The following is a 27,501-nucleotide window of genomic DNA, read 5'->3' as shown; positions in this document are numbered from 1 at the left end:
CAGCTGAGTGCGTAGAGGCCTAATAGAGTCTGCAATTAAGTGCGCGGACCCCTGCAGCTGAGTGCACAGGGCAGAGTCGAGTCTGTAACCAAGGAAGAATAATAATAAAGAGAAGTTTGATTCCAAATCTTGTGTATATGTTCCTGTGCTATTTCCTATTTAATTATTTTTATTTTTTTTATCGCGCACACTTATATGAATGCTGAAAATTGTTAACTATAACTAGACACATATTGATAAGCTAAGTGATCAACTAATATCGGGTTAATAGTAAGGAATTGGGTAATAACATGGATTGGGCCCCGAGTAGGGCTATGCGAAGACATCATCACCGACTGTGAAGTACTGATAGGTGCGCATAGCGATGTGCATGCAGGGTCAAACCGCAAACCACTGAAAATCATCAGACATCTCCAGGGTGTGGAAACCTGGTTCTAGTACCCTCCCATACTACTTCCGGTGAGACCTTATTGTTGCCGAAAGGGCGAGTAGTACTGGGATTTGTTTGGCTAAATCACCTCTGAACCTAGGTCAGGTCCCTACAAGCCAACAAATGGTTCTATTGCCAGGACCGGGATCTGCATAAGGGATGTCTGATGTCGTGTCACTAGAACCCAACAAAGAAAGAAATTGAAGGGTGGTTGGACAAGAAAACTCATGAGTTCGCAGCGCAGGAAAATAGGAATCCGAGAGTGTTTAAGGAATAGTGGTTGTGGTGCTACTTATATAGAGAAATCCATGAAATTTTATTTCCATCTTTTCCTTCTGAGCTGTATGAATGGATCGTGAAGCTAGTAGATAGTAAGGGAAGATGCATGCTCGATAAACCAATTGTGTGGACTCCAGAATTAGTGCGCAGATTAGAAGCATCAGAAGATAAGATCACGCGGGCTGTGGACCATTGTGTCGATCGAATTTTAGGAGGATTTAACACTGATTTCGCGATAGATACGATTGTCAGCTACAGTGAGGTGGAATGACGCTTCTTCAAAGGACCGCGAGGTAAGTATATTAAATCTTTGAATACTTGGATTAAGATGCTATTATGCGAAAAGCTGGTTATGCAAATAAATTAATGTTTGGGACTACGTGAAGTGGGAAGATATACAAAAACAGAAGTAGTGAAGAGTTAGAAACTAGTCCCTTAATTTCAACCTTGTGGGAAAGTGAGGAAGATCTCGTGAAAGTTTCTCCGAGAAGCATGGTCAGTCTGATAAGGCAATGAATTCTGTGCTTACGACATCCACCTCCACTGCCACCTGTCTCACCATCTTCACCCCCATATCCACCCACCCCACCTCCGCCACCACCACAGTTTAGTATGGCGAGTGTGAACAAACTACCAGTATTCAAAGGAGTAGGGAATGAAGATCCAGACCAATTTTGGTTCCTAGTAAGATCAATATGTGAAGCACAAGGAGTCATGGATGGCAATACAAAAAAGGCTACATTAGTAAGCGCATTGCAGGATCGCGCATTAACATGGTACATTAAGCATTCTCATGACCATCCAAACGCAAGAATCAGAGAAATCCAAGCCATGCTGAATAGGGAATTTAGCAGGCCAAAGTCAGAGATGCAACCAATTATTGATTTTAAAAAGATCGCGATGCTCCTGGGCAAGACCCCCTGGGATTTCGACTAGAGACTGAAGAGTATGATTCGCGAAGCCAACATGAATTTAAGGGATGGACAACACTGCACATAGTTTGTAGCGTCATTAACACCACATTTAAGGACAGTGCTGTCACAAAAAATTCTTTCCACCCAGGCCGAAGCCTTAGAGACGACAATGAGATTGCATGAGGCCACTACACAAGGTCTTGGTTTGGGAGTCCAACAAATCCATGTGCAACTACAAAATCTGTGTCTAGAAATGCAGAGTTTGAAACAAGGCAGGACACCCTGGCCAGAGGCATGCGAGGAGGTATGGTGCATAAAATGCAAAGGCCAGGGGCATGACCAATACCATTGTTTAGTATTCGTGAATTACTTGGTGGGAGGAGGGCTGATGTCGTTACGACATGAGGCACAAGCAGGACCAAGCATGACGCCTTTATTAAGGTGCGCAATTTGTTAGATAGGAGGAAAACACACTATGGATAATTGTCATCTATTGCAGAAGCATACGCAGACGTCCCAACAATTTTTTTGTAATTTTTGCAAGTCGGTAGGCCATGATGAACGCACCTGCAAAAGCTATGAACTAATGATGTATTAGACTCCTACCTATAGGGTACAGACCAAAATGCAAGCCCTTGACCCAAATGCAGGAATGGTGTGTGCTAGATTTTAGGGGTGTGGACAAGGTTGAGGTGGAATGGGACCAGGAAGGGGTCGAGGACAACTAATTTGCTACAATTACAGAGGGCCTAGAGACTATGCCCACGATTGTACAAATCCAACAAGGACATCATGTTTGTACTATACTCAGTTTGATCATGAGGCAGAAGACTGCCATACCTTGATAGCAAGGCTGCGTGAAAAAGGGGTACTCCAGCCTCCCTCGACTCATAATTTGCAAATGATGAGTTCTGAGCCACACGAAGAAGACCCGAATGTAAACATAGTGCTTAAAAGCGATATCACCACTGGAGATGATAAAGGTAAGTAGCCAGAAGAAAGTGCGTGGGTTTAAGGCTCCAATAAAGGAACCTGAATTTGATTTGGAGCGCATGAAGGAGACATTCATGGAAGCTAGGAAGAGCTTCACGAAGGCCTCCACTTCAGGTAGTAAGGATTAACTAGAAGTAGGGATGGATCCTTCAATGCTCACTACCTTTCTAGAGAGATGCATAAAACTACTACATGATAGAAAGGTAGTAAAAGGACTACAAGAACTTATCACTAGGTGCATGGGGTCAGGAGAACCACGCATGGTCTGGAAACTTGGAAAGCATGCATTGCGCATAGGAAGGGAAATGAGGTTGACCATGAAAATCGACGAGTATGAAATGGATCGGGTAATCCTGGATCTCGTATCAGACGTGAATGTACTGTCAAAACAAACATGGGAATGCATGGGTAGACCCACACTACAATGGTCTCCTATTCATTACAAATGGTGAACCAACAGAAGATCCTCCCCATGGGGAGATTGCAAGGGGTAACGGTGGATATTGAAGGTGTGAGCGCATTCACAGATTTCAAAGTGATAGATATTGTCGATGACAAAAATCACTATCCCACACTACTGGGCATAGACTAGACCACTAATATGAACAGAGTCATAAATCTGAAGAAAAACAAAATGATCTTTGAGAAAAAGTCACTATGGATAGTAGTACCACTAGATCCAGGCAAAGGAGCGCGATACACTGAATTGGTATGCAACGATGATAGTGATGATGATATCAATTGTATCTACAAGATAACCATGTGAGAATAGGATTGGGTGAACCCAACTGCAGATGGTAGGATTTCGTGGGAGTACGAAAACCCCTGCACTTTAGATTCGAACGAAGAAATAGAGCGATGGCAGAATCGACTACACGAAGTAACCATGCTTAATTGCAAAATGATGATAATATCACTACGCTGCATAACCACGAGATAAGGGATCTACCTAGGTATGATGGTTTGATAGTAGTGGATGACTTTTTGAACAAATTTGAGAGTGAAGCACCGGAATAGCAGCGCTTTGACGTTCTAAAATGGGCACTGTGCGCTACGCCCACAAGATGGTGGAGTATGCATCAAAGAAGTATTAAGGATTGGCATGGATGTAGAAGAATGATGCGCCTACGATTTGGGAAGCCACAGTTGTGGCTAGTAGACAAGTATAATAGACGGGATGATCCATGTGCACAACTCGCGAAATGGACCAAGGTCTACAGGGAAGAGCCACAGCCTGAATGGATACATTTGTTCTATCATACCCTAGATGTCATACCCATGAATTGGTATATTGAGATGGAGCTCTGCCATGGTACGAGCGATTGGGATATATTGCGCTAGGGATTTTTATTTACTTTCACATTTGAAGATCATTGGTGGATACTGTTGACGATGCATTGCATGCAGTAAAAGCAACTATCTTCAAAACACCCATGGAGCCAATAGAAGTACTCCGGCCAGAATGGGCGACAGAGCTGAGCTACACGCTAGAGTGTTACAACGTAAATGTTGAAGAGGATGATTAGGACCCATAAAATATCAAAATTCTAGAAACAGAAGGTTGTCACGAGGTTTGAGGACCATCGATTGAGGATCCCGACATCACCGCACCGCTAAAAACAAAGCAGGTCAACATTGGAATTGAGGCAGAGCCGAAGTATGCAGCTCTTGGTGACTATTAGGATGATTCCATGGTGGATAAGGTGGCTGAGTTACTCTGTGAATATCAAGATTTGTTCCCAACCAAAATTACGGACTTAAAATGGATCGTTGGCGACTTAGGAATGATGAAGATCAACCTAAAACCTAATGTGAACCCGGTTAAGCAGTGGCCTTAACACTTGAATCTAAAATATAAGGAAAATTTCTGTGAAGAATTAGACAAAATGCTCACAGTCGTTATTATTGAGCTAGTGGAAGAATCCTACTCGGTGAGTCCTATGGTAGTATAGGAGAAAATGCAGATGGGCGAAATAAGAATATGTGTAGACCTTAGAAAGCTGAATGATGCATGTGTACATGATCCCTTCCAAGAATCGTTCATAGATGAAGTACTAGAAAATGTTGGCAGCCAAGAAGCATACTCATTCACGGACGGGTTCTTAGGGTACCATCAGATCAAGATCACACCAGAAGACAAGAGCAAAACAACCTTCATGACAGAATGGGGTTGCTTTCAATACACCGTTATGCCGTTTGGACTAAAGAACGTGCCAACCATCTTTTCGATCATCGTTGTGGCTGCATTCAAAGAATACATCCACAAGTTCTTGGAGGTCTATCTGGATGATTGGACTATCTTTGGATTAGTTGAGCACCATGTAGCAAGTTTATGCTTGATTTGGATACTTGCCACTGACACCAGATTGCACTGAACCTTAAGAAGTGCACATTTCTTGTCCACTTTGGAAACCTTCTGGGAAATGTGGTCTAGAAACAAGGATTGATGGTGGACCCTACGAAGATTGTCATTATTCTAAACTTGGAAGCACCGCGAAGTGTTAAATAGCTGCGCGCTACCTTGGGGCATACAGGGTACTATACGAACTTTGTTAAAAGTTATGCCCAAATAACATCGTCGATGGAAAATCTATTGAAAAAGGATGTTACATATTGATGGAATGATGATTGCATGAAGAGTTTGGATGTCCTGAAGGGGAAATTGGCCTCTGCTCCAATCCTAGTCTTCCCAAAATTGGATGTGGAGTTTCATGTACATGTTGATGCGTCATTTATTGCGATGGGAGAAGTACTCACACAGGAGGGTGTGGAGGGTGTGGATCACCCGATCATGTTTGTAAGTGAAAGACTATCCAAAGCAAAAAATAACTATTCCACCACCGAGCGCGAGGGGTTAGCGATGGTGTATGTGCTCCAAAAATACTGACATTATTTATTTAGAGGACATTTTAAGATGTATACCGACCATTCCGCGCTAAAATACCTGGTCAATAACCCTGTGTTGGGGGGGCGCATATGCAGGTGGTTGTTATTGTTCCAGGAATATGATTTCGAGGTCATAGTCAAACCGGGATGCCTAAACATAGGACCAGATCAGTTATCATGCATAGAGATGGGCGAGCAACCCAATAATCTGGAGGAAGGATTACCTGATGCAAAGCTTTTTGCGGTGCACATCATGGATGGGAACTTCGAAGATATAATCCAGTTTTTGACAACAGGAACTATGCATAAGGAATATTATGTCCAATAGAAGAAGGAATTGGTGGTGCGCGTGGTGGATTTTTGTGTCATCACGGGGCACCTATACAAAATCCGAAATGATGAGATTTTATGAAGATACTTACCTAAATTTGAAAGAAGTCAGATCCTCATGGAAGCACATGGGGGTGCTGCAGCGGGACACTATGCAAGACGAGAAACTACACAAAATATTCTCTGCGCAGGGTTGTGGTGGCCAACCCTACACCAGGATTCGAAAGTGCACTGTAAGGCCTATGATATATGTCAAAGGATTGGAAAACCATCACGGAGAGACGAGATGCCATTAAATTCACAAATTACACTACAGCCATTTGAGAAATAGGTAATCGACTTTGTAGGAGTGATCAAACCTCAGGGAAGTAGGGGCGTGCTCTACATCATCACCATAACAGAGTATCTAAGACGATGGGAAGAAGCGCAAATGGTGAAACAATGCACAGCTACTACAGCTACAAAGTTTTTGTTCAAAAACGTATTAACCCGCTTTGGTTGTCTGAAAATTTTAATGAGTGATCGCAAAACACATTTCCTGGATGACACCATCAGCGCACTCACAGAAGAATTCCAGGTATATCATCAGAAGAGTACACCATATCACCGACAACTGAATGGGACGGTGGAGGCATTCAACAAAATACTAGAAACTACGCTAACTAAAGTGTGCAATGCACAACGAAACGATTGGGACCTGCATGTCCCTTCAGTACTGTGGGTTTACAGAACAACGTGCAAGAAACTGATGGGAAAAACCCCTTTCTGGTTAGTCTATGGCCTGGAAGTTGTTGTCCCAATAGAATATATCATACCTAGTCTATGAATAACAACACTCATAGGCATGATGGACCACAAAGCTCTGCAAGAAAGACTTACACAATTGGAAGTACTTGAGGAGGAACGGTTCTTGGTAGGGTTTCATCAGCAAGTTCAGAAAAAGTGTGAAAAAGCTTGGCATGATCACCATATTAAGTTTCACACATTCAAAGTAATTGACTTAGTATTTCTATATGATAGTGAGTTTGAAAAAATTCTGGGCAAATTCAAAATTCATTGGCTAGGACCATACGTGGTTAAGGAAATTGCAGACGAGGGCACTACCCAGCATGTCAAATTAAATGGAGAACCCTTCCTAGGCAAAGTGAACGACAGCTGCTTGAGGACTTACAAAGGTGGGCCAACTATCTAACTAGCTGATAGCAGTACAATCTTCGCGCTTCATAAAGCCGAACAGGGGTGCGGGACTATAAATACATATCAGTATGACTGTATGGGAACAGTCCAATTATAAAGGGTTTAGAAGCAAGAATGCAGCAGGTTCAGCAGGTAGCATCTTAGTGTGATCCTGACATTTACGCCGTTCGGGACCAGCTAGAGCGACTCCGCGCCAAGATCGTCGTGCCGACAAAGTGACTCGAGGATGAGTGACGATGTTTGTGTTAAGGGCCTGTTAGGCATGGAATCCCCCCCCACAACATGTTTTGGGGCTTAAAGCCCATGTTTTGAGTATTATTGTTGTAAACACTCCATGAATTCCAGTCGAGGAGTGAAAATTGTATGTTAGAGTCATAGGGTTGTCCACCCTAAGTTTTGAATGTAGTGTCAGCCTACCCATGGTCCGCGGACCATGGGATTGTAGAAATAGAGCGAGGCTCTAAGTTGTAAAGAGAATTAGAGATACATGGAGAAATGAATGGAGTCTAGAAGATAGCAAGCATAGAGTAAAGGTCTAAGTGCTTTGGGTCATAGTAGTAGGAAGAGGCTCTGCAGGTGAGTGCGTAGAGGCCTAGTAGAGTTTGAAGCTGAGTGCGCAGGGCGGAGTTGACTTTGTAACCAAGGAAGAAGAATAATAAATACAAGTTTGATTCCAAATCTTAAGTATCTATTCTTGTGTTATTTCCTGTTTAATTATATTGTTTTCTTTATCGCACGCACTTATATGAATGTTGAACACTGTTAAATATAACTAGACACACATTGATAAGCTAAGTGATCGACTAATATCGAGTTAATAGTGAGGAATTGGGTAATAACACAGATTGGGCCCTGAGTAGGGCTACGTGAAGACAACATTGCAGGTCGCGAGGTACTGATAGGTGTGCATAGTGACATGTGCGCAGGGTCTAACCGCGGACCACTGAAAGTCATCAGACATCTCTAGGGTGCAGAAACCTAGTTCTAGCACCATCGCATACTACTTCGGGTGAGACCTCAGTCTGCACTCCCTGGAATGTTTCTGAAAGGGCCAGTAGTACCAGGATTTGTTTGGCTAAATCACCTCTGAACCTAGGTCAGGCCCCTACAAGCCAACACAAACTTATACAAATTTATTTATACTACCATAAAGTCACATCAAGTCATTCTTTTATTGAAGGGGAGTAAACCTATTGTGGGAAATTCTATGGTGTATCTTAACTCATTTATGGCGGCCATACCAGGTCTCTTAAGTTATTCTCAACATCATATCAATGACATGATCCTTTACTCGTGCAGGTTAAGAAGGTCCTCATTGAATTGTTATTGGCGGGTCTCTTCTTATCGACTTCCACAAATTTCTCTGAGAGTAGAGCTAGAGTTTCACCTTGGCCCTATTTACATCATTGATAAGTTACTTTGTTCTCACCATCGATCAACATTATGGGTCTTTGACTAAGTGGTTTCCCTTGTGTTCAACATCATCTTACATGATCACACATTGGGATTCATGCAGTACCTTGGTTTCCACTTGATCCTATTGGTGGATTCCTCACCTCTGTGTCATATTTCATTATTAGTTGGTTCAGAGGATTTCTATCATGTGCTAGCCACATCTCGTGTACGCCGAAAATGGACTTCAAAATGGTTAATTCATCTCTCTTCATCTCAATTCTTCCAAAATATTGGTCTACAAGTTACACTCGCATTGGTTGATGTGGGATGCCTTAATTCCTTCCTTCTATCACATATTTTCCCATTGACTCCAACTCATTTATCTAAGAGCAAGGTCTAGAGTCCTTTTTTCAGCACCTTAGAGTTTGTAGTCATCAGCGGCAGACTCCTTTGCTATGAACAGGGAGAATTTATCAATGGCTCTTGATTGATAGATTCTTTCAAGTGTTTGACTTCAATGCATCTATTCACAAATGTTAGATTGTAATGGGGTACCTTGACACTAATTATCATTTTTGGTGAGTCGTATCTCATTTGTTAACGATATACATCAATGACCAGTGATCCAATGATTTCTCACATGGTCAACTTCAGCTCATTTATTCTAATACTATAGAAATGTACCATCTATGATTAATGAAGACCTCGAGTTGTGTTAGCATTTTGGTTCACATGACAACTCCTTCAGTTTTCTGCTAGTGACACCTCTTAGCTTTATATGTTGCAATATTTCACAAAAATATCTTATAGGTTGGAACTCGAGTTTATGCAATACCCCTATTCCACTTATATGACATGGTATTTTTATGGGCATAAATTATGCAACATCATTACACAGACAATCTTCTAGCACCATTAACCAAACATTCTTCTATATGTGATATTGAGACATAACTTTGTTGTCTTCTTTCGTGGCTATGATTTGATGATCCACTATGTATTCTTCAGTTCCTTCTATACACTTATTAATACCTTGTGGATCCTCTTTATACATGATCAACGGACATGTTTACTACTTCTGAGCATGGGTATTTCATCAGGTGCTAAAAATTAGGCTCAAAAATCAAAGTGTCAAAATATTTTTAAACTTAGCTTCAGATCAAAGATCTCATCATTCTGATTCTAACGTTGTGAACAACACTCAAATCCGAGCTCATATCCAGAAGTTAGAGCAAGTCAAAGTTCAAGTTTGACTTGGACACATGGCAGGATTGGATGATTTGGAAAGGTCCTTTAGTGAATAAGGAGGCACCAAGTGGTAGCCCACCATTGGCCCCTGCATATCACAAATCACATGTTGTAGGAAGGTCGACGTTAAAAATCGACCCTAGAACAGCCAAGATCCAATGCGATAAGGCAGGCAGAAAGGCATCAAAGAGTCGACCGCAAGTAGGGAAGGGTTTCAATGTGATAAATCACAATAGTAGATAGATGAAGGGAAGGAATTACTGAAATCAGTCCCCAGCATACCTGAGTTGTGATCTGATGTACGAAATCACAGATCGCAATCGTACTTCGCAGAAAATAGAGTCATGCTTTATGATTTCCCGCCGGTTCTCCACCAATAGAGAAATGTGATAGGTTCCTTGTATGCGATGTGACTATAGGCCGTAGTTTAAAGGCCCATTGGGTCCACTGTATTGCAGTCACAAATTTACCGGCTTGTTCATAGACAATAAGCCTATAGGACTCCACTGATTGTGATTTGCGATGGAGCTGCTGGAACCATTGCCTTAACCACCAGACGTAACGACTATGTGACCACTCGAACTTAATGACGAGATAGGCGGGGAAGTTGGAAGAACCACTAATTTTGGTGGAACTACTAGAATTAGCTCTAGATAATGAATTTAATTGGCAATTATCCATATTTGAAGGAGGAAATTGTGGAAAGACTGACAAAAGTCATAACTAAGGAAGTTTTCCACCAAATTGGTTGCAAAAAGAGGCTAGATAGCCATTTTTTAGTATTTTGAACTAATTGGAGCAAGTTTCAGAAGCATTTGATCATTGTAAACACACATTTTTACACTTTTTAGCATAATAGAGAGGCCCAAGCCATTGGAAGCTAGACCAAGGAGACATAGCCCAGGAGAGGTGAACTGCTTGATCATGTGCTTGTTGTAATTTGTTTTTGATGATGTTATGTTCATGTTTATGTTGTTGTCCAGTTTCTAGTTTATGTTAAATTGCTCATAAAATCAACATAAAAAGTATTCATTTCACTTGCAAAAATTGATGAATCCTTAAGCACAATGAAATCATTTTGTTTATAATATGAGGAAGATCTTAGAACTGCAAACTAATATTCTAAATAAAATCAATTTGGTATCAGAGCACTAGGCTTGCTTTGTGAAATAAGGATTTAATTGTTTGCAAGTTTATGTCATACTTACAAGGTTAAGACTCAAAACAGGTGAAGGAAAGCTGGTTGGAAGCCATGAAGCTAGGTCAAGTGGAAGAAGAGAAAGGCTGCCACAATTTCGAACACCAGGTCAACCTCAAGTTGTAGTTGACACTGCAAAGATCATGTCTCGTGAAGGAGAACCTACCAAGATGACAGAAGCTGAGAAGACCTTCAAAAAGGCTTTCTTGGTATCACAAAGATGGTGAAGGTCCTCTATGAAGAGAGGAATAGAGGGTTACAAGGAGAAAGTTCCAAACCTCCCAAAGGAGAAGGCTCTTTAGGAGGAGGTAATGGAAATGGAGACCAACCTCCACCCTCTCTACCATTTTCTTCATCTTCTTCACAAGCATCTTCACACTCTTCCACTAACACCACCCTTACTCATACTCATAATCATTCTTCAAAAGGAACTAGTAAATCACCTTTTGTTAAACTTGATGTTAAATTCAAGCTGCCTATGTATAATGATGAAATTAATGTAGAGAAGCTTGATAATTGGATTCGTCAGTTGGAGGTCTACTACAGGATGCAAAACCTTCAAGAGGATGACATAAAGATTAAGTTAGATTCCTTGAGAATGGAGGGTGCGGCACTAATATGGTCAGGATCGAGGACCCAAGAGGAGATTAAAAAACACAGTAAAATCTCAATTCCTTGGAATGATTTCATTGCTTCAATAAAAAGGCAATTCTACCTTCTAGCTTATATGTAGAGAGCCATCATGAATTCTCAGAACTTTAGACATATTAAAGGTCAAAAGAGCAAGGTTACACCCAAGAATTCAGAAAAAGGTCTCTGATTTGCAATCACATGGCACTTTTATGAAGTATATAGGGGGTTTACATAGTTAACTTAGGCATACTATCTTAACATTTAATCCTAATAATCTAGATGATGTGTGTGTGCAAGCCACTCATCTTGAGGCAAGAGGGAAAACACCCAGAAGAAGGTAGTAAAATTCATTTAAGGGTAAAGAGAAAGAAAAGGGTTTCAAGTGAAAGAAAAATGCATCCATTGAAAAGGAAGGAGAGAAAACAATTTTTAAACATTGTTCCAGAGAGGGTCACGATGAAGCTCACTATTTGAAGCTTCATCCCAAAATGAAACCAAAGAAATTCAACAACAAAGGAAAAGAAAAGATAGTTGCAAATAACTCCAGAAGAGGATTTGGGAACTGAATCGGGTGATGAAACAAAAATCACAACCATGGGATTTCAAGGAAAGGAATCCATTGCCAACACTAGTTCTTCAAACTCACATAATGAAAATCCAAATGAAAAGAGGAGAATAGAATTGTTTCACATAAGGGATATATCGAAACATAATGAGATTGATATGTTGTTTGATAGCGGCTCTCAATCCAATCTTATCTTAGAAAGCATTGTCAAGAGTTTAAATATGGAAATTGTTCCACATCATAAACCATATCCACTTGGATGGGTATGTGACAATGTCCAATTTCACGTTACGAGAAATTGTAAACTGAAATTCGCAATCACTAGAAAATTCATAGATGAAGTGGAGATTGACATTGTGTGTTAGATATCTATGGTATCAGCTTTGGTAGCCCATACCTTTATGACAAAAAAGTTATTTTCCATTGACATCAAAACAAATATCGCATATTCAAAAATAGGGTAGAATATATTGTGAGAGCTCACAACAAGAAAAAAAATATTTCATTTGTTAATGCAAGGCAAATGAAAAGACTGGTGAATTCGAGTAAGAATTTTATGCTTCTCATTATCAAACCTAATAATGATATTGATTATGAAGCATTTGATGGATGTAATTCGAATTTGAAAACTGAATTGGTAGACGTTGTTAACCAATCTGATGAATTTTTTTAGGAATAAAAAACAGTTGCAACAAAGTGTTTTATTCCTAACATTGGCATGTACAGGATGTTAGGGATGGAAAACACAGAAATTAATATGAAAATCTAGGGATTATTGAATAAAAGGATCATTCATCCTGTTCCTTTACCGTGTGGTGCACCTCTTGTTTTGGTGCCTGAGAAGAATGGTAAGCATTTCCTTGAATGGGATTCAAGAAGTGGTTTTCATCAAGGTATAGTTATTGAAGGAGATATATGGAAGATGACATTCAAAACTGGGAAAGGTTTGTTTGAATGGCTTGTTATGCTTTTCAGCCTTTTTCATGCTCCTACTACTTTTACACATATGAAGAAAGATCTATTGAAGCCATTTCTAGACAGGATAGTCTATTTGGATGACATTTTCATTTTCAAAAAATTTCATTATGAACATGTCATGTATGAGAAAAAAATACTTGACGTCATATGTCAAGAACATTTGTTTCTGAAGATGTCAAAGTATATGTTGGATAAAACTTCTTTGATGTACTTGAACTGTGAAATTAGTTCTTCCAAGCATGTTCAGGTTCCCAAGGGCTTTTTGGCAGTCAACGTGGGACGTGGAGAACGTGAGCTGAAGCTAGACCTCTCCAAGATTGAAGTTGTAACAGTCTATGGTGGTATTGAATACATTCCAACAGACACAAGTGAAGGAATCATACATCCCCGTGAAGCCGCATATGCCTTTGCTTTGCTCACAATTTATGCATGCAGGCTCAAGATAGTCATTTGGATAAGAGGTATTTTGGGAGCAATCCAATGTTGGAGGAGAAATTTTGTTATTTTTTCTTCTATTGTAGTTCATTTGCATTCGTTGGCAGTTGTGAAAAAGGTATCCCAGTGGGGAGGCAAACAAAGAGAGACATTTGATGCTTTAAAACAAAAGATTAGTACAACTCCAGTACTTGCTTTTCCAGACTTGAGACAATCATTTAAGTTTTAGGTTGCTGTATGTGACTATGCCATGGGCAGAGTCTTTTTGCAATGTGGTAAGCCCATTTCTTTTCATTCAAAAGCTTTCAATGATAAATTTCTTAAGTTGCAGTGGCAAAGGCACTTCCATTGGATGAGTTTTCTTCTACTATTCCACTTGGTCAAAAGGTATAAGGAAGGTATAAGCAACAAGATTGTCGATGTACTTTCTAGGCCTATAGTTTGTATAACTACTTTCCTCAAGCATCATTTTGGTTTACATGAAAGTTATTTTTAGAAAAATACATACTTTCAAGATGTATAATCAAGCTTGAGTTAAGGGAATCAAGTGGAGGAATTTATTTACCATTTGCATCATAATGTATTGTATCATCTTGGTAAGAAGGATGTCTCTACTGATAGTAACATGGACAAGGCCAAAGAGATCACTGAATTATTCCAAATGGTACATCAAACAGTGTAAGAACAACTTGAAAATGACAAAGGCAAGTACATAGCAAGGCATGACAAGCATCGTGCAGATCACGAGTTCCAATTTAGTGATCAATGGGTCGATATTGGAAAGGTGAGGGAACTGTACCCTCACCTGTTGAACAACTGAAAGTGATCCTTTTGGGGTCCAAAATGCTTCCAATGGGGAGGAGTGATCAGGTGCTCAAAATTAGGCTCAAAAATAAAAGTGTTAGAATCTTGTTAAAATTGGATTTAGATCGAAGAGCTCATGATTCTAATTCTAACAGTGTGAACAACACTCAAATCTAAGCTCATATGCAGAAGTTAGAGCAAGTCAAAGTTCAGGTTTGACTTGGACACATGGCAGGATTGGATGATGTGGAAAGGTCCTTCAACGAATGTGGAAGCACCAAGTGGCAGGATGCCATTAGCCCCCACATATTGCAAATCCCATGTCGCAGGTGGGTTAGCATTCAAAATTAGCCCTAGAACAGCCAAGATGTGATGTGATAAGGTAGGCAGAAAGGCATTAAAGAATTGGGCCCAAGCAGGGAAGGGTTGCGATTCGATGAATTGCAATCACAGATCAGTGAATGGAAGAAATTCCCTCTAGCATACATGTGTTGCGATGTGATGTGTGCAATCGTAGATCGCGATCACCCTTCACTAAAATGGAGTCCCTCTTCATGATTTCATGTTGGTTCTTTGCCAAAGGTGAGATGTGATAGGTTCCTCGGATGTGATGCGACTATAGGTTGTAGTTTAATGGTTCGTCAAGTCCTTCGTATCACAATTTCACAGTGACTACCTTGTTCACAGAACATAATCCTGTAGGAATCCGCCGATTATGATTTGCGATCGAGTTTCTATAACTGTCACCTTAATTGCCAGACCTAACCATCGAGTGACCACTCAACCTTAATCGCAAGATAGGCGGGGACCGCCAATTTAGGTGGAACTACCATAATTAGCTCTAGATAATGAATTTAACTGGCAGTTAGCTAGATTTGGAGGAGGAAATTGTGAAAATACTAAGGTAGGTTTCCACCAAATTGGTTGAAAAAATAGGCTAGATAGACATTTTTGAGTATTCTGAATTAATTGGAGTAGGTTTCAGAAGCATTTGAGCATTGTAAACACAAATTTTTACACTTTTGAGCATAATAGAGAGGCCCAAGCCATTAGATGTTGGACCAAGGAGACCTAGCCTAGGAGGGGGAAATCCTTTGTCATGTGCTTATTGTAATGTGTTTTTTATTATGTTATGTTCATGTTTATGTTAATGTTTAGTTTCTAGTTTATGTTAAATTACTCATAAAATTAACATAAAAACTCTTCATTTCACTTGCAAAAATTAATGAATCCTTAAGCACAATGAAAGCATTTTATTTTATAATTTGAGGAAGATCTTACCACTACAAACTAATATTCTAAATTAGATTAGTATTCCCACCTCAAACATGATTTTTCTTTCTCACTTCTTCCATAGATATTAGATGGGCTGGAATTTGGTGATCCCCTCCCAGGTTTTCGAATGACTCCTCTCTCTATACTTAATATATTTCAGCCATCATGTTCCCCTTCTAACCTCATATATTGGGGGGCATCTTTTATAGTATCATTCAATACGCTTGTATACCTAATGCTATTTAATGGCCTTGGGTAGTCCCTTTCGCTACCATACTTGACTTTATACTAAAAAATAATATCTCAAATTTTTTTTTTGACTCTGTCCATAATAAATCATGTACATACTGAGTCCCATAAAACTATACCTAGGTATACCTTTTAAAATATGGAAAAATAAAATAAAATGCTATTTTTCAAGTGGGGTTTACAGGTTTTATTGAGAGCCTACCTACAGGAGCCCGTGGCCTAACAAAATAACCAGTTTGAGGTTGTATGTATACACCCCTTGGGTAGTCATAATTGATACAAGAATAAGGATATCAACATTATGCTCGATTTCTCCTAGATCAAGTCTACTTTTCTCGTGCCTCCTTCACTCTCAGTATCTAGGAAACCCTAGTTTCCTTTGCATAGATGCTCATCATCCTTATCTAGCATCTACTTGCACCTATTAGAGAGGTTGTCTTCATGGCTTAGGCTGGATGAATCTGAAGGAATGCTTCATCGGTGCCTTTGGCCTGGATCAAGTTGTATCTTTCCCGTACTTATTGATGTTAGTCAATAAAGAAGCTCATGTCTTGTTCCCAATAGATGTTGCCATCTTATTAATGATAGTTTATATATTGATATATGATGATATAACATATCACTATGTATGCACATTGAGTTATCTATTACATATATGCTTCTTTGATTGACTTATAGGTTAGCACATCTTGGAGGAAGAAGAGGGTTTGGACCCTACAAGAACATATTCAACCATAGGACCTTCAGGTATGTCTCCAAATCATAATTTGATAATTTTTATGTTTGGAATGCTTGTATAAGTGCTCTTCTTTTATTATCTTACATTTATCCATTGAGGCTTTCAACCCTTTCCTTAGGGAGATTTTCCCGCCAACAGTAACACACTTTATGCCTCCAAATATTCATTATAACACACCTTTTGTTCTCAAACCTACGTTATGTCATTTATTCATCTAGATTTGTGGTTGAGGCCTTCTAGATCTTGTACAACGTATCTAGCACTTTTCCAAGCATGTCCAACACTTGTTTGAACATATTCAAACATAAAAAACACCTTAATCCCATATCATCAAACCTATGAACATCATGAAAACTCGTTCAATGATATTGATGTCAATGCCAACACAATCAACTCCATGGTTGATTTCTTGGTAAACATATTAGGTTGACCTACTAGGTTGAAAATACGTCATCATAAAGCCTAGCTTTCCAAGCACCTTTGTAAACCATCAAGATCATGAGGGCCACCATGCCTAGGTTGACATCAATTCCAACACCATGAGACAATATGTCCAACATAAAGATCCAACAATACATATAACATGCCACATTATCTTAAATATGATAAAACATACATAAAGGTTTAATAATACAATATTGTAAGGTAGTGTTGTCAAACATAATGGAAAACATTACATTTAACAAAAAACATCGTGTAACTTTATTATGTTTCGATTTTTTATTGGATATATTTTCTAGTCAATTCCATTCAAAATTTGACATACATTTGTTGGAATTGCTATAAAGTCTACACATTCCTAAAACTAGAATACTTTTTCATGACATTAAATCTATTTAACCATTCAAAAACACTTTCTAAATAACAAAAAATAACAATCTCCAAAAAAATTATATCACTCTTTTCAATGAAAAAAATATAAAACATAGAATAGTTAGAATGATCCTTTAACAAACTTTCTATGTCATGATCATGTTTGACATGTTATGATAAGAATCAAAGAGTAGATGACCTCATGAATAAATCACTCTCAAATAAGATCATGAAATATTAGATCTTACTTTATCTGACTTACCAACTATTATTGTTAAATATACTATTGATGTGGTTATAGTAATATTTGGGAGGTTTGATCTCTGATAAAAATGTTTACCATCAAACAACAATTATCCACAGAAAAAGAGAAACCTCTATCATCAGGTGACCATTAAGCACTCAAAGGAGAAACCTTTGAGTGAACCGCCATCGTTCATTATGTAACTCATATACAGAGAGAGAGAGAGAGGTGTTCATGCAATTGAGCATGGGAGCACTTACATATTTAGGCTTTCTAACAATCAAAGGTGTAAAATATATATCTACCTATTTGGAGTGTTGTTGTTGTGACTAGTATTTTTTTGCACCAATTTATAGTCCCCTAACCATGAGTATCATTGCACTATCATAGTTTAAGTGAAATCATATAACAAAATTTCTTCCATTCAGAGCTAACTCTGAGTCTCGTAGGTAATAGCTAAAGTAACAATTATGGGTGGTGTAGGCTCGCCCAATGGTGGTGTAGCTAGGGTATGTGTGGCAACAAAAGTTGGGTCGCCATTATCACTATCCCCGAAGATACTATTATCAAGCCCAAACCCTGTTGAATAGATGCCAGTCGGATTGGAATCTCAACCATTAAGTCAATGAGGGTAGGAGGTGGTGGAGTAGGAGAGTGACGTGGTGACTATGAGGATTAAAATCCTTCTTCATGGTTATCCCATGCTTCTTTCAACCTTTTGTCCAAATTATGTGATTTCTGGCTTGATTTTGTATTTCCTATAAGAATTTAACTCCCCATTACCCCAATTTTAAATCCCTTATGTTATTTCCACAATTGCGAGAAAACCTTATATGTTTTTCTTATCAGGTACCTAGGTTCTACATCCACATTTAGAAACATCTCTTTTTCCTTTGCTTGAGGCGATGACTATACTAAATCAGGGCTAGTTAAAAATTCCACATGTTGTTCAGAACTATGTTGCTAATTTTTTTGAATTGACTTCTACACACACCAGTTATGGATATCTTAAAAAAATTGATCATTTAAAATCCTAATCTAAACAAGGGAATTGAAGAATTGAAATAGATTTTGGGTTATCATGGATGAAACCCATTTTCAAGCCTCATGGAGGACAAGACTAGTTAATAAGGCTAAGGAAATGGTGTACTCTGTCACCTCACAAAATGGAGTTCAGAGATTCTCATAAAAGTAGAAAAAATATTTGGATAATAGAAATGGAAATGATTAAATGAATTAAAGGTCCAATGAGCACATCATTACTTTATTTCCCCCTATAATTTGTACAAGGTTGTTTTCTTATCTATACTACAGATAAAGGATCTAGGTACATTGTATAGCTAATGTCAGAGTTGGGGTTTGATTGAGTTACATTCTATAACCAACATGGAATTTGGGCCAATTATGCATTGAATATATATGCTCCATTGAATGGTGCAAGTTGGGGTGAAAATGCATTGAACTTAGATTGGCACATTGAATCTTGACACGGCATATGGGGGCTGAATGTATGCATGTATGCATATAAACCTCGTTCAAATTATAGTTTAAAGGGATGCATATATTGAATTTACATAAATATATATATGTATCAAATATTTGCACTTAAAATATGCAACTTCAAGGTGTATATTAGATGTTTTGGGTTTAGGTAGGTATGCGCTAGTTTAATGAGACCTAATTTTGATTGATTGAAACATTATTTTGGAATTTTATACAACATAAATATTTGAAATTAACTTAGTTTAACATTGATGGCATCAAGGACTTGTATTTTTTTCCATTCTATAATTTTGAAACTACTGACATTTAACTCCACAAGCATTATGAGTGACCTGAATAAATCAGGCATAATAAGTTAAGAATTTTTTTTTCATGGAAATATGATCCTTAAAAGGAAACCCATTAATGACCAAAAAATTTGTAGAAATAACTTTAGATTTGCAGTTGCTAATGAATTCAGACTGAAATCAACAGACGCAAATTTCTTCTACTCAATCTATGGAAGAGAAAATGTACAATAGAAACACATGCAATCATTTAATCATAAAGATAACAATATTTTACATGGGAACCTAACTGATGGAAACCCCTCCTCTTTTTGTATTATATCTTATGAGAAAAATGATCTATTACAATGAAAACTTCAATCCTTGAAGCTCAACCTACACTACAATATTGATATCTCACTCTCGAGTTTTCTCTAGCAAATATTTAGCCAAAATAGGCCTCCTACTTCCTATTTTGGAGAATTTGGTATCTACGAATAAATACTAATTCCCTAGATAATTAGGCATATCTAGAATAACAGTTTAAAGAACTTTAGCCTTTTTCTATAAGAAATAGATAAGACAAAGAGAATGAGAAGACCTACTTGTAGTTCCTCTTTCCTCTTGTCTCCATTGTATCGATCCTATCGCTCCTTCCTATACTTAACACGCTTGATAAGTACCTATAAACATCAATAGAAGACAAAGAACCAATCAAAGCAAAATATCTATTGAATACAAGTAAATGGAATCAGATACATTCACACATATAAGCATCATATAACAAGATAAACATATGGAAAATGTTCAATTACTTTATTAAATAGAAGAACAAATTACAACCATCAAGTCTGATTCGAAGTCATTCCTCCAGCTTGGATCCCATCCACATCACATGAAAAGCATGACAAAATTGTAGCGTAACAATACTTGTCTCAAATTCAATTGTCATAGCAACATTATCTCCTTACAATTCAACATAGTCCAGCCCTTGATCACTTAGATGAGTGCTCAATTTATAGGAAGATGAAGGAAGTTATGTCATAAATGGGGGTATTGAATGGCCTTCCATACTTAGAGTCAGTTCCATGGAGGAATGGATGAGAGGATAGGATGCATCTTAACTCATTCCTCATCCATTTTCAAGCTCATAGGAGTTGATAAGTGAGGGAAACTTCTAGAAGACTCCAAGAGATAAGAATATTCCCTAAACCCTATGTGAATTTCACTCAATCTCGCCCAACGCAATGGAAGACGGCCTAAGTGCTATGTAGAGCACCCTGGCATGGACTTAATTGCTCTGTAGTACACCATAACATGGGCCTACCTACGTTGGTCCCTTTAGAGGTCATTTTAGGATGTCTTCAAGTCATGAAATTGTCTAGGAAGGAGGCATTCAAACGGTTGACTTGTTTAGGGCATGTAGCAACTAAAATTAGTGTTTGATGAGCCCTAAAACACTGATCTCAATTATGGAAGTGATTTGCCCAAATGGATCTGTAATAGATGCCCCCTAAAGCATGAAGTCAAAAAATGTAAATGTCGAATGAAATTCTTTATGATGTGATGAGGAAGTTTCAAAGTGGAAGGTGACCTGCATCAATTACAATACATATATCATGATATTTTGAATTTTACATGAATTGCTGAGGGAAGGCATACCCATGCTCAGCATATAAACTTTCATTACATGTACATAGACAGTCGTCTATTGATATAGACCCATGATCGGAGTGACCATCAATGTAAAGCCATTGTACATATGATTTAGTACTCCTGAAATCACGACCCAGATGGATGAAACCTGTTCTGGGGTCTTCTATCTCGTTCAATTGTTCGCTTAATTATGAGTCTAACCAGGTGAATATGTGATTTGAAGTCAAACATGAGAAGACATCATTTGATTACTAGCCAATGATGTAAGCCATTAACAGACGCGAGAGAAATCACCGATAATGATAATGATCCTCAAAGTACTACAACACATTTTGCATGGTATGAATAGATGTTTTGATGTCAAACACCATACAAATTCTTTCGGTCAAAGGCCAGTGATGTCAACCTATCGCTGGAAGCGAGAAACTTTCCATTGATGTATGCAAGCCTCAAGGTACTCAAAGGGTGTTTCTAAGTCAACTTCTTGGATAATGCGTTGATGTCGACAAGAAGTGACTCGTCGCAGGAGGGCCTTGATGTATCCCACATCAACGACACGAAATGAGTATAATCTTTTTCAAGACAGAATTTGACTGAAGACACAAGGTTTAGGAATGGTGGTCATGAAAATGAAGGTTTATGGTATTGCAAATGATGAATTTTGACTGAATAACTTCTCTTGAACATTTCGGCGACACTGAAATGAATTGGTAGCATTGACCCAAATCAAAGTGATGGATGGTATAATAGACCAATGGTATGATAATCATCAAGCTGATAACCCAACTCATGTAGTCACAATGATGAATTGAAAGTGTCATGTTTAAGAGCAACATGCTACCATAAGGTGGTTTTCCCCTTTTTCCCATTTTCCCTAGTCATTGTTGACTAATACCTCTTTATTTTTTATCAAGCTTGAGGAGGATAACATATGCTTGTTGTAGAATTCCACCCTTTGGGTGAATCCATCACTATGTGATGTTTTAATGAATCTAGTGAAGGTGAAACTTAGTGTTGTCTATATGGACAAGTTTATCGTTATTTGATGTTCTAATGAGTTTAACGACAAAGATAAGTCAGTCCTTTTCATGTTTAGAGAGTTTGAAAAGAGACAAAAAGAAAACTCCACAAGTTCTATTTCGTAGATTTGTCTCTCAAGCCCGAAAAAGCATAAAACAATATGAGAGAGAACCTATTGACCATGCTTGGTCAATGTATTCCTTTTTTACAGTTAATCTATCTCAGCCGGAAAAAGGGTTAAACTCAGACTGAGTAGATGTCGTTTCCAATCCGTTAATGAGCTGAAAAGGATAAGCACTCAACAATATTTTCATGTTTAGAGAGTCTGAAAAGATCTTAAAGAGGACTCCAAGGGGGTTCCTTTTTCGTTATTTAACAGAGCTCGAAAAAGAGATAAAAGTATGATTTGTGGTCAAAGGTACAATTTACAATCGAGCACGTCAAATTTTGTAAGTCAACTGCAAAACCTACTCAAAACACCACCAAATGGATTAAAAATACCTATTTATAGGAAAAAAATAGGCAAATACTAATGTTACCTAGATTAATGAACATGAAATAAACATAAAAGAAGTTTTTACCATGAAATTTTTAACATTTGATACTTACCATTCAGTTTTGTGCTCTGAGCTAGTTTTTTACCTTGAACTTCATTTGTTGATTGCGAGAGATTATATGGACCATTTCATGTGCCGTCTGGACTAGGTAGGAGATCTACCCCTCCTCCTTCTTTTCAAGTCATTATTTTACTGTTTCATGCAAGTTTTAGGGTTTTTTGGGGCCTCTGTGGTTTGACTTTTTTCGCTGGGATCAGCGCAGGCTTTCAAATCGAAAACTGCACTGAAGAGAACCCTGATAGAAGACTTCTTACTCTTCAGCGCACTCTCTTTGTGCCCGGGTTTCCCTGGGCGAGTTTCCCAAACTAGATTTAGCTATTTTCTCCAAAATTTGTCCTATTTTGTTCATGGAAAGGATCCTAACTAAGCTTATGATTTGATTTCAGGGTTTCATTGGATCAGAATGTCATTTACATGGCAATAAAGAGAGCATGAAGAACAAGGCATGGTTTCCCTAAACAATCTGAGTACAGTTGAGGCCCTCAAAAACTGTGGGTTACTCAAATACTTTAGGTTGTTTGGAAGGAGGCAACAAATATAACTATTACAGTCCCTTGTTCATGCATGGGATCCGACAGATTAGAATTTTCACATAAAAGAAAAAATGGTCCCTATTACGATTGATGATATTTACTTTCTTACCAAATTTTCGAGGCGAGGAGCCCCCATCTCACTTTCTAGATTTTCCCATGGAGGTGAATCGATGAGGGATTACATTCGACAGTTTTGTCGGCCAAGTACACAGCCTAGCAAGGATGGGAAAATAAACATTAGAGATGTAGGTGATTTTCCTTTGAGAACAATGCTCTTCACAATCACAAAGTTGGCTAGCAGCGTGACACTTCATCTGGCGAACAAATCATATATGCAATATGCACTTGAGTGTCTAGAGCCAAAAGTATTCAACTGGTGTGAGGTCGTGATTTCATCACTGAAAGAACAACTGACCAAGGTAAAAAGTGGTAAGACAAATATTTTTTTCTATGGTTTGATCTTAATCACTTTCGCCTTAGAGACAATTCCATTGATGCAACCACAACATGTATCACTAGGTGTAGTTGGTCCTAGTGATCCACGTATGCAGAGATGGGTCGAATTGATGGCTTGACATGCGGGTCAGACAAAAATCATTTTTTCCACTACATTCTTCAGTTGGCCCGATTGACAACACCTTGACATAGAGGAGCATCCATACTGAGGGACGGATTTTCTTGGAGATCCAGACTTGATTCTACCAGTTGGACCACAATGGGGTGCTATAGGTAAATCGTTTGACCAAAGAGTTTTTTGATTTTTCAAGTTTCTACATGTTTTTTTGTTTTTAATATTTCCAAGACTAAACTAAAATCATTCTCATGCATGTAGATGTGGGTATTGTTTGACCTATGGGGCACCAATAGGGTGCAGGTGGGCCAGCATAGAGAAACATTGGGAGAGCAGTTCTCCAGGACTTGGATTTGGTCTAGACCTTGGCAGAATTGGAGGATCACATAGAGGGATTAGCCCTTGGTATTCTGGATGTCTGGATCAAGGAGTTACCTATGAGGCTGCAACACCATACTATTGGTGTTCCTAGCCACTGGATGAGGCTTTTGCGCATGATAGCACAGGCTGTGACCTGTTATCATGAGCATCACTAGGTCTACTTAGGATGTTTTTTGCATGCATTTTGGCTTTTTGGGTCAGATGACCAAACTTGTCTTGGACACAAATTTTGTAAAATCTTTTAAAACATCTATCTGTTTTTACTTTCAGATTTTTCTATGGTTATGTGTAATCCTATTCAACTAATGTTGTGAATTCAAAATGTTACTTTTACATGTGTCGCAAATGTCTGTTTAACACATAGTTTGCTAGAGAATGAGTTAATGTGTTAAAGTTTCTGGAAATATGTTGATATTGAATATATTCAGAATTCCTTTCCAAAATACGAACTCTAAGGTACATGCGAAGAATTGTTGGGTTTCGGATAGTATACACACTTGTAAGTTGTAGTATTACGAGTTGTGAATCTAGCCTAACGATGTTTCGATGAATGCCATGTGAAATTGCATCTGAGAGAAGTTCAATCAACACGTTATACTTAGCAATATTGTTTGTTGAACGACCGATTAAAATCCATTGAAAAATCACTAACTTTCCACTTGGAGCAGAAATAGCCCATGCTAGGTACTACATACTATGACTAGCATCATACATACTATGACTAGCATCATCAGCATAACCAACAAATTGTTTTGAAGATTTCGACATCTGCAACAAATGCAAGGTGGATTACTAACCAAATAAAAAACTCTAAGAGACACACACTGACACACACACATGTAATGAAAGCATATATACAATGAGTTTTACTACACTCAATTAAGAATAGTAACATTTGAGGTACAGCTCGTTTTGGGGCTGCGACAATGGAATCCCATCATAGTCTACTAACTCATAGGCACCTTTTGCCAAAACACGCTTGAAAATATAAGGACCCATCCACACCAGTTCAAATTTCCCTACTTCAAGTTTATCAACTTCCTGATCGTAAAGCAAGACTTGGTCTCCTTTTGAGAAGATACGAGGCTTGACATTTCTATCATATTGCGCCTTGATTCATTTCTTATGCACTTCATTATCCAATGCAGCATCACGACTGGTTTCATCAAGATGGATAAGTTTGAAGAAATGCACTTCTTCTTCAGAAGTGTCGGGTAACAAGTCAATCGCAAGTTTGAGAGATGAAATTTCATATTGTATTGATAAGATTACTTCCAAACCATACACCAACTAAAAGGGTGTGAATCTAGTTGCATTTCTCATCGAGGTTTGATATGCCCACAAGGCAAAGTACAAGATTAAATGCCAGTTTCGTTTATGAATCCCTATCATTATTTGCAACATTCGCTTCAGGACCTTGTTGATGGCCTCAACTTGTCCATTCACTTGCGGGTAATAAGTGGTAGAACTATCATGTGACAGTCCTAACTTAGCAGTCAACTCAGTCGTCATGTGACTCTGAAAATGTGACCCATGTTCTGTAATTATGGCCTGTGGTACACCAAACCGAGCAACCACGTGGTTGAAAAAGAAAAGAGCAACTATTTTGCCACTGTTGTTTAATGGTGGCATCACCTCGGCCAATTTGGTAAAATAGTCAACGACGACTACAATATACCCATGTCCCCCGGCCAAGGTGGGGTTACATGTCATGGAGTCAATGCCCCATTTGGTTAATGGTCTAATAGCAATGACTAGATGCAAAGGTGCAGGTGGTAATCTAGATTTGCGGTCATAGATCTGGCATGCATGACAGCTTCTAATGGCAATAATACAATCTTTGAATATAGTTGGCTAGGAGTAACCAGCATGGAGAATTCTCTGCTCGGTAGCATAACCAGATAAGTGTCTACCACAATGTTATGAAACCAGCTCAAGAAAAGATAGAAAAGAAAGATCAACGCCTTAGAATTCAGCCTCTTCGAGGGGGCAACCTCCTTTACATTACATAAATGAACAATTCTTGGATGATACAAATGACAAAACCTCCTTTGTATATATAGGAGTCTAAGGAGTCACAATATAATCCAGCCGACCTAACAATAATAATATAAAGCCACAAAAATAATAATAGAGGGATTCTCTGGGGCACAGAAATAACAATATGTGGGTAATAGGGGCACAACAATATAAATAAGGGGTATAACTACAATAGTAATGGGGTAATCACTAGTATTATAGGGACCCAACATGCCCCTCTCCTTCAAAAAAGTGTTGTCCTCAATGCTTGAGCAGTTTTGGATACTTCTGCATAAAATTCTCATCCTCCCATGTGGAATCTTCAGCGGATAAGTTCTTCCACTTGATAAGATACTCTGAAATTGATCGATTTCGTAGCTGCCGAGTTCTTGTTTCTGTGACTGCTTCCGGTTCCAATATAATTTTTCCTTCCTCCTCAAGTTCTGGCAATATTGTTTGAACTGGGAGCTTGTCGCCTATAACCTTCTTTAAACATGAAACATGGAAAACTGGGTGCAATTGAGAAGCTGCAGGAAGCTCCAATTTGTATGCCATAGTACCAATCTTTTCGAACACCTTGTACGGACCATAATACTTTGGTGATAATTTATTATCCTTCTTAGCTTACTTTAGGGACATTTGCTTATATGGTTGTAGCCGTAGGAATACCCAATCACCTACATCAAAACTTCTTTCACTGCGATGTTGATCTGCCTGTTGTTTCATTCTATTTTGTGCCAACACAAGGTTATCCTTTAAGAGTTGGAGGACTTGTTGTTGATGTTCGATGTGATGTTCCACTGCTTGAACCTTAGAATTTTCTCTTAAATATGATGTGATTGATGGTGGTTGGTACCCATAAAGTGCCATAAATGGGGTCATTTTTGTTGCTGTATGGAAGGAAGTGTTATACCACCATTCAGCCAGAGGCAACCATTTGACCCATTGTGTCTGTTTATCAGATACAAAGCAACGGAGATATCCTTCCAAACATTTGTTTACTATCTCAGTTTGCCCATCAGATTGAGGATGATAAGATGAGCTATGAGCTAACTGAGTACCAAGACAAGAAAATAATTCTGTCCAAAAATTTCCAGTGAAAATGGGATCTCTGTCACTTACAATAATCTTTGGGTTTCCATGTAGCTTTTGAACTGTTTCCATAAATGCAGTAGAAACTGTACTGGCTTTAAATGGATGTGATAATGCACAAAAGTGTGCATACTTGGTAAGTCTGTCAACTACCACCATGATGACACTCTTTCCCTCAGACTTGGGTAAACCTGTGATAAAATCCATTGAAACCTCCTCCCAATGTTGGCTTGGAATG

This window comes from Pinus tabuliformis, chromosome 9 (assembly GCF_031772625.1).
Source record: "Pinus tabuliformis cultivar Carrire ecotype Pingquan chromosome 9, CPIR1, whole genome shotgun sequence".
Lineage (NCBI taxonomy): Eukaryota > Viridiplantae > Streptophyta > Pinopsida > Pinales > Pinaceae > Pinus > Pinus tabuliformis.
Note: the sequence above shows the minus strand (reverse complement) of the source record.